Source organism: Sturnira hondurensis, unplaced genomic scaffold (genome assembly GCF_014824575.4).
Source record: "Sturnira hondurensis isolate 20B ecotype Veracruz unplaced genomic scaffold, ASM1482457v3 Scaffold0000780, whole genome shotgun sequence".
Classification (NCBI taxonomy): Eukaryota; Metazoa; Chordata; class Mammalia; order Chiroptera; family Phyllostomidae; genus Sturnira; species Sturnira hondurensis.
Window position 1 is genome coordinate 17,183,615 of NW_028073411.1, and position 6,148 is coordinate 17,189,762.

Consider the following 6,148-nt stretch of genomic DNA (forward strand, 5'->3'; position numbering starts at 1 on the left):
TGAGTGGGGGGTCCACTCCACTGTGAGGCCTTGGCTCCACCTGCCTCAGGCTTCTGCCCCTCACAGCAGCGCACCTCGCAGGTTGTGGGCGGCTCAGCTAGACGGGGTGGACGCGCCTCTGCCTGTGCCTTGCCCAGGGCTTGCTAGGCACAGCTCTGGGCCCTGGGCAGCCCCTGGGGGGCCCCCCCGAGCCCCTGACTGGCAGCTGTGCAGGAGCTGAGCCCGGCAGCACTTTGGTTTCTGGAGTTCCCAGCGCTCCGCCTCCATGGGCTCTGATGGGAAGGGAGTGTGGCTCTCTCCTGCCTGCTCCCTGGCTCTGACAAGTTGTGTTCACTCTAGCATCCGCGGTTTTGTGTGGCACGCATACATTTCTGTGACTTTCTGATCACTTCTCTTGCTTGGGGTTCGCTTAATCTTGGAAGTCCCTGGGTTACTACTTTTGATCCGATTTGGAAAAATAGCCAGGATTCTACAAATGCTTTTTCTGCTCCATTTTCTCTCCGGAAACCCCAGTTGCATGACTGTTGGGCCACTCAACCCTGTCCCGCTGGCCGTCACCGTGCGCTTCAATCCTCTCCGTGCCGTGGACCTCGGTTTGGGGGTTGCTAGCTTGACCAGCCTGTGAGGTCATTGGTCCCTCCTTCCACTGCATCTAATCTGTCATTTGTGGGTGGGGGGTAAATTTGAGATATTACAGTTTTTGTTTCTAGCGTTTCCGGTGGGTTTTTTATATTATTTTTACAGATAACTTCTGTGGGGTTTTCTGTCTGCCTGGCCGTCACCTGTCAGGTTTGGTGTCCTTTTCTGCCACACCCAGCGTTCAGGCTGTCCTGGGGCCTGTTTCTCCCGACTGCGTGTCTTCTCTGGACTGAGAGCCGTGTCTGGCCGGTCCTGTGTGTGAGCGGCTGTGCAGGTGCTGGGAGGGGAGCGTGGTGTGAGGAGACTCCAGTCCTCTCTGTCCGTGTGGAGACAACCGTGTGTCCTGCTCACTGTGATTGTCGGTGATTCGCTCTGGTGTGCTGGAGGCTTGGTGTGGGGTGCTGAGGAGGCAGGTCTGTTTGTTTTCCTTTGTTCCGAGTCCTCGTCCCTGTCCCGTGTCCCTGCAGCCTGGCATGGGTCCTCCTGCCGCAGGCCTTTCTGGGGCTCACGGGAGATGGGTTCTGCCCAGCCCCCTGCTGTGCCAGGACACAGACTCTGAACTCTGTCTCCCTGGCCAGCCCCACTCAGCTGTACTCTGGCCCCTGTCCTGCGCCCTTGGGCTCCACCTCCCCTGTGCACTTCAGGCATCAGATGGGGGTACCCCCTGAACCTGCACATGAACTCCAGAAGTCCTCGGCTGCCATTGCCCCAGGTCCAAGCGGGCCACTAGGAACTTCAAGTGGAGCTGTTGCCACTGAGGATCTGACCCTTTCCCCCCTAATTTTCTGTAATTTAAACAGCCACGTGTGGCTGGTGGCTGACACGTTGGCTGGAGTGCTCCAGTCCTCTGCTGCCCAGAATGGCAGACTCTCCTGGGAGCTGGTTAGAAATGCAGAAGGCTGGGCCGCCCGAGAAGACCAGTTGGCACCCCCAGGGCGGAGCCAGCAGGCTGAGGTTCACCAGCTCCGAGGGAGGCCGGTGCTGGTGCCACCAAGCGCAGCCCGATCCCCTTCAGAGGTCGCTTTCTCTGAGAAACCCTCTCAATCTTTGCTTGTCTCCAAGCCCGTGCAAACCCAGCTTTCTGGGAAGCCTCTTGCCTGCACACCTTGGCTCAGCCATCGGAATGGCCTGGGGGGAGGCCGTGCCGGGGCCACGTGCCCACTGGCCAGAGTGGAGAGTGCTGCTGAGAGTGGCCTGTGCCCTCCCCTGCCCTGGGAGTGTGCCAAGGTTGCAGGTGGAAGGTTGGTGGGCGCTTCTGCAGCCTTGCTTTCTCCCCTGAGACCTGGATGCGGACCCTGGAGGCTTCCCTGGATGCCGGGGGAGGCAGGCGGGGGTGTGGGGAACTGGAAGCTCGGCTGTGAACTGTGCTGCCTCTCATCCTCTGCCCCCGGATGAGGGGGTCCTGTCACTCCAGGCATGTGAGGTCTGAAGGTGGACAGTGGTGGAAGCTCATGCCCCAGGCTGCACAGTGAAGGGCAGCCCCAGAGCTGGAACTAGGGCCGTGTGCCTCGGGGGGGGGCTCTCCCTGAGGGGTCGCCTGCTTTACAAGGAAGGAGACGTGGTGCCACAGGGCTGCCCCCTGCTGGACACCGCAGAGAGGACCCGGAGTGCAGAACTGTCACCTGAGGTCAGGGGAGGAAGTGAAAGGAACTCCTCCAGGGCCCTCAGCGCCCCAGAAGATGACACCGACAGGCTTCTGGGTCCTGCGGCAGTCTGCAGTCCGGGGTCATCAGGCCGACGCCGCTGGAGCGGCACCCGGGAGCCAGGACTGTGCAGAGCCAGCGGAGTCTCAGCCGGGGCAGCCTGCCACTCCCCTCTGGCACGTGGCGCCAGCTTCACCCGACTTCACCCTGGTCCTGGGTTCTGCACAATAACGGGGCCCCTCTGTCAGCCTGGGGGTACCCCCTGCCCAGGGCTGTGTGTGCACTTCCTCCCTGGCTGTCTCCCAGCACCATCGCCTGCTGGGCTTCTGAGCCCTGGACCCGGTTCTTGGCCGGAGCAAAACCACAGCTCAGCTCCCTCCTGTTCCGAGGGAGGGCGCTGCTGGTCTGCCAGACTCCCCGAGGGCCCGCTGCTGTGGCTGGGGGCCTGGTCAGTGTCTGTCCGACTGGCTGGAGGGCTTCGCTCTCGGAGCCCACCTGGCACAGGGCTTTCAGGACTGGGAGGCCTGCTACCCGTGCCTGCTTCTCCCCTGCCCCACTCCCACCCCCCAGCACTGAGCCCTGCCTCCTGTGAGGCCTCTGTGGAGCCTGCGGGTCTGGCACTGGTCTCCCCCACCACCCCCTTGCACATGGCCTCAGCAGAGGCGCCTGCTGTGAGCTGTGAGCTGCTGACCGGGGCCATGCCGCACAGCTCACGGTGGGAGTTTGCAGGCTGAAGGGCACATCTCCTTTGCTGGGACTGGACTGGTCCCATCCCCCAGGTCACGAGGCAGTGACTGGCTCTGCGTGCAGCACTGTCCAGAGAACAGGCGACACCAAGCGGGGGTGGGGCGGCCTGGTTCTGGGAGGATCAGAGCTTCCTGCACATGGCTGTGGGCTCTGTGCCCCCAGCCCCCTCGCCCTCTGCCTTCAGCCAGAGGTGGCCTCTGACTCAGGTCCAAACACAGCTTCATCCTCCTGGTACATGGGGCCCCGCCCACTCCTCCCACACCCTGGAGGCCGGGCTGGGAGGTCTGGGACAGGGCCCTGAGCCAAGCGTCCACAGCTTGCAGGCTCCACCCCCCCCAACTCCACAGGGATACCGTAGAAATGCACCCACCCCCGTGCCCTTTGGGGGCTGGAGGTGTGGACTCGAACCCCGGTCTCTAGCTCGGGATCCCAGTGTCTGTGGGACTGAGCAGCCCCTGAGGCTCTGAGAGGCAGGGAGGTGACATCCCAGCTGTGTGTCAGCCTGGGCTGCTGGGTGGGCGGGGCCTGGGGCCCTGTCTGGCTGTGGGTTACTGTGGGGCAGGGGAGGCCCCGACCCCTTGGTCGCTTTGAACGAAGAGTGGGGCCTCTAATGGACCTGAAGGCCAGTCAGAGTGACCTGTGGTGGGTGGACACGCAGGAAGCCCTCGTGGGACTGGGGGCAGGGGAGGCCCGTTACTGGGCCTTGCAGCTGTGGGACATGGCTGGGTCCCCTGAGGAAAGTGACTCCGACATGCCCACAGGTCAGCCCCTTTGCTGGAAGGTCCTCACACTCAGCTCTGTCTGGCTTGGGCTGGTGCCTTCCCCTCCTGAGCCTCAGTTTGCTGACCTGCGAAGTGGGACAACAGCCCCCTTCCAGGCCAGTGACTTTTCCTGAGTCTTTGGGCCAAGGGACGGTCTCCTTTGAGACCTGGCTGCTCGAGGGGCCTGGCCAAGCACCCTGAGCAAGTGGCTGGACAGTAGGGGTTTCCGCGGAAACTGGGAAACCACTCAGATCAATCTGAGAGCTTGTCATCAAAACTTGAAGTAAATCTGCCCTGGCAGGTGTGGCTCAGTGGGTTGGGCACCAGCCTGTGAAGCAAAGGGTCGCCAGTTCGATTCCCAGTCAGGGCACATGCCTGGGTTGCAGGCTAGTTCCCAGCAGGGGATGCCTGAGAGGCAACCATACATTGATGTTTCTCTTCCTCTCTCCTTCCCCTCTAGAGATAAAATCTTTAAAAAAAATTTTTTTTAAACCTTGAGAAAAACCAATTCCAGCCCTTAGCACTTAGGTTTCCTCCCCAGTCCTGAGGAGCACCCACCAGGGGAGCTGGGGAAGGTGGGGGGTGCTGCCTTGGAGCCTGTGCCTCTCCCCGCCCGATGCCCCAGGTGTTTCTGCAGAGAGGGCAGCTGCAGGCCGAGGCTGCTGACCGCTGGGCGGCCCCAGACCAAACGCGCGGCATGTGTCTGTTATTTCCACCCTCAGCCTGTGCAATGCAGTTCATCTCCCCCACGGGCAGAGCCTGAGATGGGGGTCCTGGCCACATGGTTTACCGAAGGTGTAAAGTGGGTGTATGCCGCCAGGTGGGCCCTCCGCGCCTCGCTAGGCCCTGGTTGGGGCCTGAGCACCCCTGCCCCACCCCCACTGGGCAGCATGACCAGGACCGAATTTTCTCTGTGGAGTCAGTTGGCAGCTGGGGAAGGGCTTGCTAGCCACCAGTGTGCCCTGGGCAGGGCACCAAGAGTTTCCTCTTAGCGGCGGATCTGCCCCATTTCAGAGAAAGACAACCAAGGCTCAGAGGTCAAGGGCCGGCACAGGCCCCAGAGCCCATCTCGTGATGGGTGGGGGCGGAGCCAGGCCCATGTCGCTGGGCGAGCACCCACCACCTCCAAGATTCAAGTCTGGATGCTGCGCCGGGGTCCCTGACCCTCGTTCCCACACACCAACCTGCCAGGACAGGGGCTCTGGGCGGCTGGCATCGCTTGTCCCCACGGAGCTTGGTGTGGTGCCATCAGTCACAGCTTGGTCGTGGGGGCCGCTGCCCTCAGCGCGACATCCTTCGACCCGTCTGACCCCCGGGGATGGCAGAACACCAGGCCTTTTGGGAGAGGACTCAGAGCAGCATTTTCACGCCTTCGGGTGGGCGGGCGAGCAGGGACACACGCGGGGCGGGGGGGTTGGGGCGGAGGACGACACTGGGAGCCTGGTGCTGCAGAAGTAAGGGTGTCCGTCCACCGAAAGCCACCACTAAGGGACCAAGCCAGCAGGTGGCAGCCGAGACGTCAGCAGTGCGTGTGTCTGACACCCTGAACCGGGAACCTGAGGAGCAGCTCTTGCCTCCAGTGGGTTTGTGGGTAAATGCGGGGAACGACCAAGCAACCAGATGCCCCTGCGGAGGGCGGGGTCCCTCCACTGCCGTCACCAGCCCACTTTTCTCTCCCTCCCTCCTCCCAACGAGGGGGTCTGGGCCTGGGGCAGGCCCTGCACCGGGCGCTGTGTGGTCCCAGACGGGGTCCCTCGTGACGTCTGCCATAGTGTCCTTGTCCTGATGGTTGCCGATAGCCTTGCGTCTGTTCTAGTCGGTGCTCGACGCTGAGCAAGCGATGGGAGCCAACAGAGCCCCTGCTCAGCTGCTGCCCCCCCCCCCCGAAGAGGGCACTCAGCCTTGGAGGTGTGCGGTGCCAGGTGCCTGGCGGCTGCCCAGGCCAGGTGAGGGCAGGCGCTGTGGTTTTGCCCGACAGGCTGCCAGCCGGGGAGCAACTTACCCATGTTAGAGAGGAGACAGGGACAGGCCCCCAGCAGGCCAGGCCGTTTGGCTGGGTTTCCTGGTGGGATGGTTCGCCAGAAATTTACTGAGAAATATACTCACAGCCCTGCCTGCACAGGTAGGTGCCCAGGGCAGCACCTCCGGGCTTTGCAGGGGAGGGCGGGGAGTGTGGTGGGGCTGCTGGGGGCCTTGAGGCAGAGGCCCTGCATGGCCTGTGTACCCCTGCACGGGAGACAGACGGCTGTGGGGGGAAGGCCTGCCCAGGGGGTCCTCTTTGTTCCCTCTCCAGAGAGCCCCCAAGTCACGCTGCTGGAGGCCAGTCCCTCCAACAATCTGGCACCCTCGCCTGGTTCC